The sequence below is a fragment of the Hibiscus syriacus genome, unplaced genomic scaffold, assembly GCF_006381635.1.
Source record: "Hibiscus syriacus cultivar Baekdansim isolate YM2019G1 unplaced genomic scaffold, ASM638163v2 tig00111129_pilon, whole genome shotgun sequence".
In the NCBI taxonomy this organism is placed as follows: domain Eukaryota; kingdom Viridiplantae; phylum Streptophyta; class Magnoliopsida; order Malvales; family Malvaceae; genus Hibiscus; species Hibiscus syriacus.
In genome coordinates, this window is record NW_024062990.1 from 901023 (window position 1) to 918460 (window position 17438).

Genomic DNA, 17438 nt, shown 5'->3' on the forward strand with positions numbered 1-17438 from the left:
TTGCTTCAAAGATTTTACTTTTGACCAAAATCTTGGGAGAGACATTGGTTTGCAGATCTTCCTTTATCGACTAGTTTTGAGCTTCTGGGGAGCTTAGGTATTTCATCTTTAAAGCATAGCAATCCTTCCGTGATGAGGTTTTGAACTTTTAATCTCATAATTGCACAACTTTCTGTAAAGTGGCTAAATTCTCTAGTTTGATAGCCGCATGAATTTTTGACACCTTGCCAATCTGAACGCAATAAGTATTAGGCCTTGGAGGAATGGGCATTAGGAGGCCACTTTCGAATAGAAAGGGTAACAAGTCAAAATATGAGATTGGAATTGGAATGAGAGGTATCTTCTTCTTTTTCTTTCTGTTCTTTTAGCATTGTTTAATGGTACTTGAACCTCTTCCGTGCCTCTCTTCTTTGGGTCAGGCTTAACTTTCGTGTTAGAAGTTTCACCCTCAATTTTTACTTTTCCCAGCATGATCTATATCATATTTTCTGGAATCATATCGATTTTTGGAGTTGAATTGGATTACCACATTCCCCAACAGGTTCTTAATTATCTACTTTTATCACATTGATTGCACAATCAACATTCTGATTTTCATTCGAAGTTTTCATCTTTCTTGCATAATAGGGTCCTCTAACGATTTCTCCCCATATATTATTGAAACCATCATACTCATCAGCTTGGACATCTGTTTCTTGAACTCAACTTGGAACTTTCTTGCTTCATCAAACATTTTTTGTTGGATCTTTATGAGTTGATCTTGGATTATCTCGAACCTACTAACACGTTCTAATATTTCATTCATTGATTTTGATCTTTTTAGAGACACACCTCGGGTGACTTTAATTTGCTTCCAGAACTTCTTTCATAATATCCTTCACAAATTACTCTCACATTTTCATGATTGACACATGTTAATATGGTATGTAATGTATGACGTATAGATGTAAATGTAAATATGCAAAAAAATGTAAATGCAAAATGTTGAAATGGGAATGCAAACTGTTGTACAAATGCATATATGCAAAAGGTGTCATTCAAGAGTGACCATCTTAAAACAACTTTCATTGAACACAAAAGTTTTATTATATCAGACAAACTTACATATAAGGAATCACTTTAACTCCTAACTTTTCTATTCCTCTTAAAAGCCAAATTAACTTCCACCCATATTCGGGTGTTGAATTGCCAATTTGCTTTTCTCTTACAAATCCAGCTAAATCAACCAGTTTATGAGCCACTTTTGTTTTCTTGGGCAGCAGCTTCCTTCATAACATTTTTTCCTGAATCTTTTGTGCCAATTCTTGGATTTGCGAACAATATTGTTCATTCTCCTTTGTAAGAGAGCCTTTGTTGTCAAGAAGTCCTCATACAAGATCTTCATAATCATCTGCAATCTTCATCAATGTATTGTTCTTGGCCCTAGTGGTTTCTAGTTCAACATCATTCTCAATCTTGTGGCGCTGATATGAAACTTCCGTATTAGCTATGGACATATTCAACATCTGGTTTTTGACTTGACATCTTTCCAAACCGATGACGGTTGTTTCACACTTTTTCTCTGCAATCTGTAAATCATGAAAGAACTTCTTAGCTCGACCTTATGTGTATTGCAATTCTTTTTCCAGTGTTCAAAGTCATTTTTCAGTTTAGTGACCCCTGTTGTTCACTTTTTCGGGGTATTTCCTATACCAACATTTTTAAAGGCTTGACTGATCCTTTGAAAACCATCACCCAAGGATTCTATCTCTCCATTCAGTTTATCATTTTTCATTCCTCAAATGACGAATTTGAACTTCATACTTTAGCAAATTTTCTTTCTTCTAGATGCCCCCACTGAGACTCTTACCTTTGAATATTTTTGGCACCAATCTAACAAGACAATCAGTTACCAAACTAGGTCTATCTTTTATCTCGAACTCTAAAGATTCCATGATCCAAAAGATGTTGGACTCGATGCTTGAAGGCATTGTAATTCTCAATGGAAAGTCCTTGAGATTCGACATGATATTCACAACGAACATTGATATCATACTAATTTGGAAACGGAGGTTGCCAAGGTTTCACATAATGCGGAACCATCTCTCTGGCTTCTATTAGTTTTTCATATAACTCCTTATATGATATAGGGATAGAATCAAAATGAGAACCACCTCTCGGCTTGGATTGAACTTGAGTCTTCAACTTTGGGAGCAAACTCTTAAATACCAATGAGTTCTGATTACATGACTTCTTTTCATCTCTGGGAACTTCTACAGTTGTCACCATTTCTTTGGTATTTCCATATAATTTTTTGATACGAATGGTGACTGTGCATAATTTCTCAGATTGGTTAGGATCAGTGGTCTCCCGTATATTTGATATTGCAGGATTGTCTTCATCGAACTCTTTCTCTTTTTGTGCAGAAGTCTCTTTTCCTTTGGCCAAAGTAGATATTTTATCCATCATTTTGGACATTTGTCCTCTTATCTCTCGTACCTCCTTTTGCTCTTCATTGGATATACAATCTTTGGATGCATAGCTCTCCACCATTTTTGGAGCTTCCTAAAGATGCCATTTCCTAACTATGTTTTAGTTTACTTGATCATGAAACCCTTTTTCCATTATGAAATTTTTTTTTACTTTAATGACCACTCTCAAATCAACACCTTTTGATTATGTAATGATCATGTAATGCAAGCAAAAATAAAGCAACATAAAAACAAGTTAGTACGAATAACAAAATAAATAAATTATTAAGCTAATGCAAAACAAAAATGTAAATACAGAATAAGAGATAGAGGAAAATAAGTCAAAAGGAATGGTTAGTATCAATCAATTAAAATAGTAGGAAAAGATATTTATAAAAATAAAAGATCCTACCTAACATGGTATCTATCCTAACATACTTTTATCAAATAGAAATCCTATCCATATATGTTTTCTACCCCCATGCCTTGTTATTTAAGAAAATAATCCTAACCGCATGATATTTAATTCACATACTTCATACGAGAATGTAAAACCTAACCGCATAATTTTCTTGTTCTCATGCTTCTTGCAAAAATAAATAAGTAGATTCGAGGAAAATGTTAGAATGAGTTTCCCCTACAGATAGAAATTCAGTGTAAAACGAGCAGAAATTTGGTACTACTATCAGGGTACTCGAATTGTCCTTTGCTGGTGCCCCCTTGAGCCTGCCAGACCCTCAATCCTCACCCATTATAGGCTTAAACGGATTGAGTTCAATTCGAGAGAATTCATTTCCCCATTTCCATGCGAGGAAACTTGATATTTCAATCGTAAACATGAAGTATATGTATCCTAGAGATTACTTGCTAAAGCTCTTGCAAAGAAAAATAATTTTTCTCACGTAAGCGTAGCATTCACCCCTACCTAACGAGACAGAGCACAGTTAGAAGGTTCTAACTATTTCAAATGGTTATAGTGTGTGTGAAGGGAAACTCACAATCCTTCGCCTCAATCCAAGAACAATCAACCCAAAAAAAGGTTAGAAATCTGAAACATAAAAACTAATCACATTAGTATGACTAATAAAAAATACGATGGGATGCAAACAAAAAATATCATTCATATTTGTCATTTTCAATTAAAAATATGGTGTATAATTAATTACAACTTGACTCTCTAAAACATGTCCCTAGCGGAGTCGCAAGCTATCGAAACAGTCCCTGCAGCTTTTTAGGGCTTTCTCAGGGATCGATCCAACTTAATTTTAGGAACATGTTGGGTTTGAAATAAATGCATAAATAAATAAATTTGGAGTCGCCATCGACCTTTGGGTTAGGTAAGTCGAATACCTAAAAATATCTTTTAAAATAATTTTACGAAAAATAATTTTAAAAGATAAAAAAATTGATTTGCGCTTGAGCAGAAATTCACTTTGAAAAGAGTTCGGGAGTCAGTTACGTGTGGGGAAGGATTAGTACCCTCACAATGCCCAAAATTGGTACCTAAACGATTATACGTCATCTAAATATTAAAATTGACAAATTTGAACAATATTTAAATTATGATACTTTTTAGACAATAAAAAAGGATATTATTTTATACGAATAATCCTTGAAAATATTTCTCTAGTAAATTAAGGAGTATTTTTATGGATTCCTCGTACAAAATAGTATTGCTCTAAATTTTAGATATTTATAAAAAAAAATTATTTGAATAAAAAATATATTATTTTATTCAAACAATTCTTGGAAACACACTCCTTGTTAGTTAAGGCGTGCTTCTATAAATATTTCGAGTAAAATAACGTTTAAAAATATTACAATTAACAAAAGTGTAAATGAAGGATTAAAATAATAAATATAACAACTTTAGTGATTAAATTATAATAACAAAGATTAAGGTAACCAATGTAAATATTTTGTATGTTAGGCACTTTAAATGTAAATAATCCAATAATATTATTTTAGAATTAAAGATTTTAAATTTGAGGATTAAACTGTAATATAATCAAAATTCATAGCCATAAATAAAAAACACGCAAAATAGGTACTAGAAGTGCAATATGACCATTACTAAATTTCATGATCAAAATGAAAAACATTAAAAATTAAGGACTAAATCGGATATGTACCCAAAATATATATAAATACGATTAGTGACTAAAATAGAAACAAAGTAAAATTTGAAATACAAATTAAAATAAACAGAAGTTAATTACAGTGATTAAATGGAAGTTTATAAAACTAGAGGGACCCGGATAAGGGTTTACCAATGCGCTAAATACAGATACCCCATCAAAACGCCATCGTTTGAGGGAGGGTATAAATACCCTAAACCGTCCAAAAAAAATGGGCTCCCCTCTCATTTCTTTATTTTCCCTTCTCTCTCTAAAACGAGAGAAAAACATTATCTCTGCATTCCTCGCCGGAGGGAAGGCCAGCAGCCGTCGGTCACCGCTCGCCAGAGATTGAAAAACCACCCTAAATGCTCCTTATTTCGTCTATTTGCCTTCACGATGAAACTTGAATCTTATTATTTGTTGTGACAACTTTTTTTAACAATAATATAGCTTATATTTACCATATGATTTGTTTTTCTACCAAAACTTAGAGATAATCATTTGTGACAATACATTTTGTCACTAAAATTAAAATATAAATTACAAATAAATTTGTCACGACAAATCTAAATCTCATTATTTTTTGTGATAATTTTTTTAGTCATAATTACTAAAACTTTTAGTTACGAAATTTGTCACTATATGACTTTAATTTGGCGCCAAAAATTAGAGGGAAACATTTGTGACAAAAAGCGTAATGAAATTTTTTTGTCACCATATGTTACATATGTTTGTTAATTGTGACAAATTATTGTGACAATTATTTATTTTGTCACAAAAAAACTATTAATAGTGACAAAATTAAATTTATCATAATAGTAGAAATTTCTTGTAGTGTATGTATCTAAATATACTAAAATTTTATGGGTATTTATATGATCAAGTATAAATATCTATATTTTCCTAAACACTTTGATGTAACATCATGAAAATCATAGAAGTATAACAATATAAAAAAAATCGTATGCTCATTGTTTTAACGATTTATTATTTTATTTTTTATTCTAAAAAAACTTTGAATGTGAGATAATATAATATAGAATATTGTCAATAAAATAGAAAAACACAAAACAAACTCTATAAATTGCATTGTTTAATAACGTTGTTAGATTATCTTATTTTTTAACATTAACTGACATAATTTCATGACGTCTTTCAAAATCGTCATATAAAAAAAGAGATAAAAACAAGTGACAAATAATTGATTTCGTCTTGTTAAAACTATTTTTGTGACAATAATAAAATGTCACTTTTAGTATTATAAAATATGACAAATTAAATTGTCACAAATAAAATTTATTAGTGACAAATGTGCAACGCCACTAATTTAAATTCAATCGTCATTATAATAAATCGTCATTAATACATGTTTTTTATTGGAGACGATTTTACAATGTCATTATTTTATCTAAATGTCATTAAAAGGTTTCCCACCAAAGAATTTGATGGGAAGATTTTAACGCCAAACATATAATGACAAAAATCAATGACCGTTTTAAAATTATCATAAAAAGTATATCATTAATCAATAAATATGACGAAAATAAAAAAATATCACATTATTAACGTAAAGTTTTCAAAGGTCACCTCCAGTCAATAGGTTCTCCGGTAGGTGAGTGGACCCTAATGTTTTGGAAATCACAGCAATCAAGACATCAAGTCTTAATAATTGGTTTCTGATGAAAAATAGAATAAAAGCACAGGTTAAATACACTATAGTAAATTAAATTGACTCACCTATAAATTGATTAAAAAGACATCTTAATTAAATTAAATTTTGCAAAATTCTGTAAAATTTCTTTGATATTTTTTGGGTACCTTCGAGTTCGATATCTTGTAGTTGAAGAATATAAAAGAGAAAAACACCATATTGCTTGCTATAGTTGAAGCATGCATGGGAAGAATCATTCTCATATAATAGTAGTTAATTTTAACTAAAAATAATCGCCTAAATTTATTTTGTTTTACAAAAAAAGATTATAAAAAAATAAATTAAAGAGTAAACTAAAAAAATGACTACTATTTATTAATGTTTGAGTACGTTTTTGTTTTCTCTACTAAAATTTAAAAAGTAATAAATTAGTTATTAACATTATAATTCCAAGTGGTTGACTTCTTATATCATTAGTTATAAAAATACCCTAATTATACATTTAATTTATATTTATTATTATAAACTTTTATTGTAGTTTTAGTTTTTTTAATTTTTATTAAAAAAAAAATCGAAATCGCATACTCGTATTTAATTAAGGAACATTCCCTTCATTAAATAATAAATAAAACATTGCTTATAGTAACATTTTTAGGTTTTTCTTAGGAATGTCATTCCCCTTATTTTCGCATTTGTCAATTTCCGACAAAAAATCCTTGAGACAATATGGCTATTTCAAAAAGAATCTTCCTTTGTGTATATATACATTGACATATATTTGTTTTATTTTTATTATGGTTATAAATTTTTCAATACTTATTATAAAATAATTTTATGCATAAAATAAAAAGTAAAAAAAATATTAAAATTTTATTTTATCTTAAGTATTCCTTATATATGTGCTCGATTCAAGTTTTATTTTATATGTATTTTATTACAAATATTTTGTAGGATTAATTTTTCATAAAAAAATTTCTATGTTATATTTTTTTTTATGTTTTTCTATTAATATTGTTAGATAATTTGATATAATATTTCGTTGTACAACTCATACATACATCATGAATAAAATAAGAAATTGTAACAATTAATACATATTTACACCGATATAAATATGTACATCTCAATATCTTAACAATTAACACATACATACTTACACAGGTGTAAGTATGCACATCTCTCAATATCTTAGCAATTAACACGTATTTACACTGGTGTAAATATGTATATATCTCAATATCTTAGTACTTAAAAATAAACGCATAATTTTAAAGTGTAATATATAAATCGAGTTACGTATGAGATGTTGTCGAGAATTAATCTCTTTTTATTTGTGTTTAATAAATGGAAATGTATCAAACAATCGTAACATTTGACATGGTTGGTATTTAAAAGAAAACATTCACTTAAAAAAGGAACACCGTCAACTTTAATTTATATAAGATGTTCCTTAAAACCTTTCTTTTAGTATTTTTCAAAGCAAATTTAGTTAATTGCATTGAAATTTTTAACAGCTAAGCTTTATTTTCTAACAACAATGTGTAAGCCCTTGAAAGTTATTTGGAATGATAGAGTCTGTGAACGAAAATGAAAAAAAAACACCTGCCAATTAAATTAAATTGGTTGATGAATATATATATATATATATATATATATAAACGTTTTTCAATAATTACAAATTATTTAAATTAGAATCAAAGAGTAACACAAAGGAAAAGAAGGAAAAAGGCGTCCACTCCGTGGTAGTCGCCGTCGCAGATAAGGATGGCAAATGGTCGGATTCGGGCCGGATATTGGTCCCGTCCTTGTATCTGTTTAAAAAATTCGTATTCGACTCCGCTTAAAAAATCGTGGAGATTTAAACAGGGATCCCCATCGGGTAATCGGGAAAATCACGAGAAAATGGGTATCCCCGTTTAACATAAACGGTTATTTAAATGGGTATCAGGTCGGGTATCGAGCCGGGTATATATATTTAAATTAAATATATAAATATTATATATATATTTTAATTTAAATTAAATTTATTAATATTATATATATATATATATAATTATTTTTAATATTTATCGGGCCGGGTTTCGGGTTGAGTACTGGACAGAGTAATCAGAGCGGGGATTACTAAACCTGTTTCCATCCCTGTCCCCGTCCCCGTTTAACATATACGATTTTTTTTGTTCCCGTTTAATTCAGTTTTCGATTTTCCTAATTAGATTCGGGATTTTTTTGTCATCCCGCAGAGCAGCTTGAGGCGGTGGCCGTGACGGGGTGAGAGGCAGAGGTGGCGAGAAAGGGTGAAAGAAAATGAACGATTAGACCGCCAATCTTTAAAAGTTATCTTTTATAAAAAAATTGGGTGCAAATCTCGAGATTTCTCATACCACTGGATTCTCTTTCTCGCTATCTTTGTTCTTCCATTGATAGGAGATCGTGTACATTCTCCATTTCGCCTCTCCTATCCTGTTCTCCGATGAACCCATCATCTATTCTGGAAATCACCGATATTTTCCAAAATTCCTCTTCCCATTTTGAATTTTTTTGAAGATTCTCGTTCAAAGTTTTCTCTTGCTAGATTGGATAACAGCGAAAGAATCCAAATCTTTCAGGTAAACTTTGAAATCAAAGAATCAAAACAGTAAAAAACTTTTCATCGCTAATCGTGTTTTTTTTCCCTACTGATAATGATTTATCGTTAATATTCCAGATCTGTTAAGCCAAAATCAAGAAAAAAAAATGCCGATTAAAGCTTTTATTCGGGAGATTGGAAACATATCAAAGAATAGTTCAGGGAGGAAAGATAACAGTATGCGTGGACGATCCGATGTTGTGCCAGAAGCTTCTTCTTCCTCTTCTCCATTATTATTAGGTGGTTCATCAACTGGAATCGAGCAAGGACACTGGTCAGATTTGCCCCCGGAAATACTTATTGATATTTTACAAAGAGTGGAAACAAATGAAAAATGTTGGCCGGGAAGGAGAGATGTGCTTGTGTGCCGTTTGTAAGTTATGGAGGGAATTACTAAGGAAATTGTTAAAACACCTGAGCAATGTGGCTTCTTCACTTTCCCCATAACTCTAAAGGAGGTGAAATTTTAGTCTTCCTTTTTTTTTACCTTTTTATTGGAAAATTTCGGTTTGATAGTTTAGTGGTGTTTCTTTTTGAGGAGTATAGCCTGGACCAAGGGATGCTCCGATTCAATGCTTTATTAGGAGGGAAAGGAAAACTTCAACATATCGATTGTATATGGGTCTCAGTCCTGGTAAATTTTTCATTTTTCTATCGTTTTTTTTTGGGTGCAAATGAGTGTTTTGTTTCCTAGAACTATGGTATGAATGATGAAAATGAAGAAGGATGGGAGATTTTTTAAGATTCAACGTAAGAAATTGGTTATGAATCTTCATCATATGGTTAACAAGTTTTTCATCTTTCATTCCAAGCAAAGCCTGTATGTTTCAGCTTGGGACAACTTTAATTTGGTGTGTAATGTATTATTGAAATTTTAGTTTAATTTTTATATATTTTTAGAACCGTAAAATCAAAGTTTAACCAAATTAAAATTATCACATTGTTTTGCACATTAGATCAGTAACATTTGAGACTTATCTCTTGTGTTTTTTTTTCTTTCGAATTTACAGCTTTGTCTGGTGACTTGAGTAAACAGCTATTGGTAGCAAAGAAAGTTAGAAGGGCTACCCACACTGATTTTATGATTTATTTGAAGGGGGGTGATTTCTCAAAATCAAGCAACGATTATATTGGAAAACTCAGGTTAGCTTTTAGATGGGTAAATGTATTTTTAGTTTTGAATACTTTTTAAGGATTGGTTGGTTAAAGATGAAAGCTTTACCAGGTCTAATTTCCTGGGGACCAAGTTCAACATTTCCGAGAGCCAACCTCAGCATTATTCTTCTGCACAATCCGGTTATCGATCATATTGGAAAACCTACTTGAAGTCTGTGCCCCCGAGGGTCCCTACGACTAAAGTTAACACTGCCAGTATATCTTACGAGCTCAATGTTCTTCGCACCAAAGGTCTGAGGAGATTGAAGTGTATGATGTACTCGATCCCTGTTTCTGCTGTCAAAGGAGGAGGAACTGCTCCAACTCCAATTGCATTTGGAAATTGCCCTGAAGATCATCCTTCTCCACCGATAGGTTCAAAAGGAAAAAGCCCATGCATTGGATTCAATTCAAGTGACTTTTGTGAGCCTGCAAAATCAGGGCAAATTACAGCCTTAGTTTTGAAAAATAAAGCACCTAGATGGCATGAACAGTTGCAGTGTTGGTGCCTAAATTTAAAGGAAGAGTTACCGCGGCTTCTGTAAAAATTTCCAGTTGGTGGCCAATGTGGAGCCGATCCAAGACATTTCAGCAGCAGAACGAGACAAAGTGATTCTGCAATTTGGGAAGATCGGTAAGGACATTTTCACCATGGATTATCGGTACCCACTCTCAGCATTCCAAGCATTTGCAATCTGCTTAAGCAGCTTCGGAACAAAACCGGTTTGCGAATGACAATTCTCTTGTTCCGTCTACTTAAGAGCATGATAATATTTTCCCTCTACATGTGTACATGCTCAAGCTAGTATCCGCAACAATTTGGTTGTGCACAATTCTCTGTGAGAGCATGTATTCTGCGTTATACATCTGTTTATATTCAAAATACAAGCTCCAATGTTGCCCCGAGTATGTTGCTTCATCACATTTCACGACTTTTGTACCTTATGTCGAGCAAGATACGAGTGCACTATGTGTTATGTGCATGGGTAGATTTTAAAACCCTGGTGAATATCAATGAAAATCTGTATTCTTGATTGGTTTTAAGCCTAAGTGAAAATATTCTAATGCTTCTGTGTTTTCTTTCTTCCTCTTCTTTCATTGTCTCTGGTTTTGTTCCAGGATTGCAACAGCATGAAGTTTAAATCTTGTTATCTGCTGTGGCTTTCCATCGCATTCTCAGCTAGAATCAGCTCACATTTATCATCAAATGTAGGCTACTAGCAGTAATTTTCGCAATGCTAATATGAAAGAAGAATAAGTGAAGACTAAGGTAGTGAAAATATTGTGAAAAACTACTAGTTAAGACTTTAATTAGAATAAATGAGCATTTAAGTTAGTCTTTAATTCTTAGTGGAAATATTGTGAAATGATATAAACCACTAGTTAAGACTAAGGTAGTCTTTAATTCTTTATTGAAATGTAGTGTGATAGTGTCTAAGATTGATTCTATGAAGACTTGATATTTACGAATAGTGTGCCACCTCTCTTTCATAGAAACCTACATGGTACACTGTTCATTACTATGCTCACTATTCCAATTTTACAAAAATACTATGATAGGTTAAACTCTCTTTAAACTTAGTGCAGAAGTTAAAAGAGTATATATTAAATTGATTGAGTATAAATTAAATTGATAGAGTATAATGCCAAATTTAATTATAGTAAATAAATATATGATGATCTCTTTAAGGATAATATATTGAATATTATGAATGAAAAAGTGATAAACATTAGTGCTACTAAAGGATGATTTGTAGCCATTGAGTATACTCTTAAATAGAGGAAATGAAAGAAGTTGTCTAAGGAGTTGTTGAATCTCTTTATGAAATACTTGAAATAATTTTTTTTTGTTAACAAATTTAAAAACTCCAAATAGACATTGTCTAATATTCATAATTTCCTAAACTAATCCTATGAAGAGTTAGAAAAATAGAAATTCCTTTGAATGAGAAAAAATCATTGAGGACTAAAATGAGATATAAGAAATTTTGTAATTGTTTGAGAATATAATCATGTGTAAATAAAATTTGATTTTGTTAAAGTATAATTTTATGGTTAAAACTAATAACAAACTTTACTCAAGTATTAATGAGTAAATGTACAAGAGAATTTATTTACACTTTATCCAAGACGCTTATGGATTTATTTCTATCCTAATATTAGAAAAATGGGGGTGTCTTAAAATGATATTAAAGTGAGAGAGGAACCTAGTTGATCCACTTAGTAAAGGTTAAAGTTGAAAATTGGTTCTTGATTCGTTGAGGGGATAGGTCTGAAGCCCATTAGTTGAGGAATTAATGGTGGATGCCCAACTTTGTTATATAAGTTCAATGTGCTCAAACAAAGTCATGGAAATACTCATAGTGTAAATTTCTACCTACCTAACCCTATGATGAATAATTACTTGCACATGATGAGCTTAATTGCTCTTAATAATTCATAGCTCATGCTTTGGGTGGTCTTAGTGAGAAAGACTTGATGAATTTACCCATTTTGGTTGAATATATATTCTTAATAAGTTCATAACTCAATATTGAGTGGGTAGTCCTATTGCAAAGGACTAGATGAACTTACCGCTAGAAATGATGAGTTTTATTAAAACTCTTAATGAATTCAACCCAAGAGTTGGGTTCCTAGTGAGAAGTGTTGAACTATATTTTGATATAACAATTAAGGCAAATGTTTTTGGACTTGAATTGATTTTTCAAAGTTTTCAAAAATAATTCAAAGTTCTTAAAAGTGGATTTGAGCACAAAATGATTTTCACGTACAAAAAGTACCAATATTGTTCTTACAGTATCGATACCTTATGAACAGTATCGATACTGTTTATATGGTATCGATACCAAAGGTAAGGGAAGTATCGATACAATTGGTAGTATCGATACTACCAACATTGCTCAAATTCTAGAATGCAAAATAGGTATCGATACCCAAAGGGGTACCAATACTACTTTACATAGTAGTATCGATACCATGGTCACAATCGATACTGTCAGGCCCAACGGCTAGTAAGCTAGTTTTATTTAAATATTACAAAGGTAGTACCTATACTCCCTATAGGAGTACCGATACCCTCTTTATTGGGCAGTTTATTTTTGCAGAGAAAAATCCCCAAACGACTAGAAATCATTCTAACGGTTAGAAACAACACAACTTCATTCCAACATATAAATACAAGTTGAGGACACTTGAAGAAGGGTTAAAACACCTATCCAAGAAATCAAACACAAGAGAAGAGTTTTTCAATCTTATTTTATTTTTTTGTAAATATTTGTGTTTTAGTGAGCTAAATTTGTAAAAACCCTACCTTTGAAGGTTCTTTGTTTACAAAAAGTTCTTTGTTTGTAAATTTCTTAGTGAATTTGTTACGAAATCCTAAGTGAGGAGCTAGGTAGTGGAAGTAGACTTGGTTGATAAGTCGAACCACTATAATCCTTGTGTAAATTGTCTTATCTTTTACTCTCCTTACTCCCTAACAAATTGTTAATTCACCCCTTTACACTTTTTAAGCTCATCCTTGAGATGGTCCACGAAGAAGCTCTACCGATTCTCGACGCAACCAACAAGAAGATGGCTTCGACCTCCTACTCTTACTACATTGAAGACTCTCGACCAGTCAACCAACCACCTTACTTCAATGAAGAAATTTGGCTATTGGAAGAATATGATGATTCTCTTCATTCAAGTCAATGATCTAGGACCTTGGAACTCAATCATGAAGGGATTCTCCATTCCACCCGTGAGATAGATGCTTTGAGTGATGGAGAGAAAAAGAAGTTTCAACTCAATGCTAAGGCTATGCACATCCTCTTTTGTGCATTAGGCCCAAATGAATATGGAAGAGTCTTTTCTTGTTCCAATGCCAATGAGATATGGGATAAGCTCCAAGTCAATCATGAAGCAATACAAGAAAAAAAGGAGGTAGACATCGCCTTCAAATCCACCAATGAGAGTAACCAAGATTCAAATGAAGAGGTGGATGAAGATGATGATGAAGAAGAAGAGATGTCCAAGCTCTTCAAAAGATTCAAGAGATTCATGACTTCTAAGGAAGTGAAGTATGAATTGAGCAAGAAGAAGGGTCCCCCGATATGCTTCAATTGTCAAAGAACGGGGCATGTCAAGTATGAATGTCCCCTCCTAAAGAAGAAGTGATCATTCAAGAAAAAGGCATTTGTGGTAGCTTGGAGTGATGAAGATGAAGTAGCCAACCTATGCCTCATGGCCATCGAAGATGTAACACCCCCAACCCGTATCCGACCCGGATACGAGTCCGAAGTGTCACATTGACTTTTCAAACATTTATTCGTATAAAATAGTGAGTAATTTAAAAACTTGGATAACATTTAACTCATTCAAAACGTTTACAAAATATATCAGAGTTCATACAATTTATATCTTTAGACTACATGCCAACTACACTCTATATACCGTATATATATTTTCTGATCTGACAATTGGGTAAGGAGAACTGACCTGTCTTGCTCCTCTTAGCTCTTTACTCTTCTCACTTCTGTAACCTACGTGTGAAACAATCACACGCTAAGTCGTTGACTTAGTGAGGCATAAATCATATAATAAACTCTAACTCGTAATCATGCTTGAACAATTTCTACTAACATCACGTACAAGCACCATACCCACATATACATGTAATGATTCCTACTATGCACCTTTCATATAGATATATATATATTATCTTCTTTCCTATCATATCATATTATCTCCTTTCATATTTCTATTCTCTGTTCATATAATCCATTAAGCTCATATCATATATCTTATAGCATATACAATAATCACTAACACACATATATCATATACAGTACATTCCATGTTATCTCTTATTAGCCCATGTGCACCTGTGAGAACTGTAGATATGTGAGTCTATTGAGGTTGTGCACCACTATGCTGTCACCACAGCTCATATAAATGTCCCGAAGGACCAGTCCATAGATTCCGAAGAACCTAGGTAAACAGTCCATATGTCCCGAAGAACATAGGTAAACAGTCCATATGTCCTGAAGAACATAGGTAAACAGTCCATATGTCCCGAAGAACATAGGTAAACAGTCCATATGTCCCGAAGAACATAGGTAACCCTCGACCCTTGGCATGCCAACTATACCCCTAGCTCTCATATCACATAACATGGGCATTATCATTTATGACCGTTCACATTACTTATTCATATTCTTTCTCTTATAAACACATATCTTTTCTTTTCAGTCACGTATCACATGTACGTGTAATCCTTGATATCATAATCACATATTCCTTCTCTTCTATCACATATCAAATGTATGTGTAAGCACATATCTAATATCATATGTTGCATTTTCATGTAAGCATGTAAATCATGTAACATATAAACATACATCCATTTCTATGTACTAATGCACACAGAGTAATCATATAACATTATATAAATTACCTCTTACCATAGTAACTCTATCATTGACTCATCGCAAGCCAATGTTTGATCAATCACATAAGTACAATCTAAATTGCACTCACCTGGCCTCACTAGTCCCTTTCAATCTCTTATCTTCCCTTTTTATCGATCTTACTTGTCAATAATTCCGGAACTCGTTTAGGCTTTGAATCTACATAATTATACATTTTAAGACAATTATTAGATACCCACACCTTTTAATTGGATACTAGCAACTTAAACGAACTTATTAAACCAATATTAACATTTTCCTTTAGGGGGAATCGATTCCCTCCTGTGGGGGTATCGGTTCCCCTCTGGCATTCTGGAATTCTGTTGTTTGAAGGGGTACGGTTCCCCTTGAATGGGTACCGATTCCCCTTGCCCAGAAATCATATTTTTAGCTCGAAATCACTTCAATTTCTCTCAAACACTTCATATATCATCCCCTTTTCATTCTTAACTCTAGTACCATACTTAAACCAATCTATATTCATTTATTTCATCTTAAACCTTAGAATTCTATTCTCCATATAGAATTCAATAATCATATCAAATTTTTCATGTTATTCAAACATAATTCTAACACTTCTAACTTCTTAATCTCATAGATGACAAGTCAAATTCAACTTAAAATTCAACTTATCAATTCTATTTCAAGATTTGATCAAAAACTCAAAATCTTTAATCTCTCATATACCTTTCATCTGTTGTTTTAGAACAATTTAAACTTTCCTTAAGCTTAATTATCATCTAATAATCAAAACCCAACCTTGAATTGAACCAATAATCAACTAATGAAAAAACTTACCTTTGCCCTTGCTCTTACGGGAGGGGAAGAGAAAGGAATAAGAAGATGAAATGCTTTCATCTTCTCATGTTTTTATCTCTTAATAAAGGGATAAAATATCTTTCATGACAATTACCCTTTTGCCCTTTAATTCTTTAGATAATTACTAACAACTTTCAGAAAATATCCTCAAATAAATCATTGAACTATTCAAGTATTCTACTTTTATTATCAAATTCTGAAATTTACGATTTAGTCACTAACCCGTAGTTTGGGATGTTACAAATCTCCCCTCCTTTTAATAAAATTCGTCCTCGAATTTTCATTGCACACATTGATAAGAACATATCTTTGTTAAGCAGTTTCACTTATACAGAACCTCATTCTTTACCATCTCTTGTACTTTGTATTATTTTTCCTCAAAGCTCCCTTTAAAACTTATAAATACTATTCTCTTTGTCTTCATCATATCAATATGATCCAAATATCTAACCATATTCAAATCCAGAACATACTTGATTAACTCAATTTATCTTTCTTCCAATCTATAACTATCACCTTTACTATCACAGTTAGTAAATATCAACTGTTCAATCTAGGGCACGAGCCCTAATTAATTAATCATATATTTTTTTTCCCAACCATAATTATCTCAATAATAATTTACTTAACTTGTCAAATCCATATTCATTCTTAACTTTTCTATTACTCTTTCTTATACACAATACTATTTACACGTCTACTATTCCTTTTTACATATCATCTCTTCAATAATCTTTCGTGCTATCATAAACTTCACTTCATTACTTTAATTCTTTCATTACATTTTTCCTTATGCTTTTACATTCCTTTCATATCACTTATACTTTTCCTTCTTTATCCTTTTCAACTTTTCTATCAATCCTTAGTTTCCGTCAAACATACAAATCCTTTAACTTAATACGCTCACTATCACACTACTTTATTATTCAACTAATTTCTTTCAATCAAAACAAAACCTTCATCAAACTATCCATATATTTATTCTTCTCAATCAAAATAATTCATTCTCTATTTCCTTCACTTATCAAACCTTAATTCTCATTTGTCCATAATATAATTCCTTTGGTTCGAATTCAACCATTCCATTTACCTTTGTCTTATACCTAACTAAACCATATCATGTCCTTCATACTCTCATGCTATTTTATATCACATATATTTATCCTT

The 17438-nt window shown here is 31.9% G+C and overlaps 1 pseudogene; it reads left to right on the forward strand.

Moving 5' to 3' along the window:
* The first annotated feature begins 8939 nt into the window (after positions 1–8939).
* On the forward strand, positions 8940–10907 carry LOC120154389 (annotated as a pseudogene).
* Positions 10908–17438: the final 6531 nt, after the last annotated feature.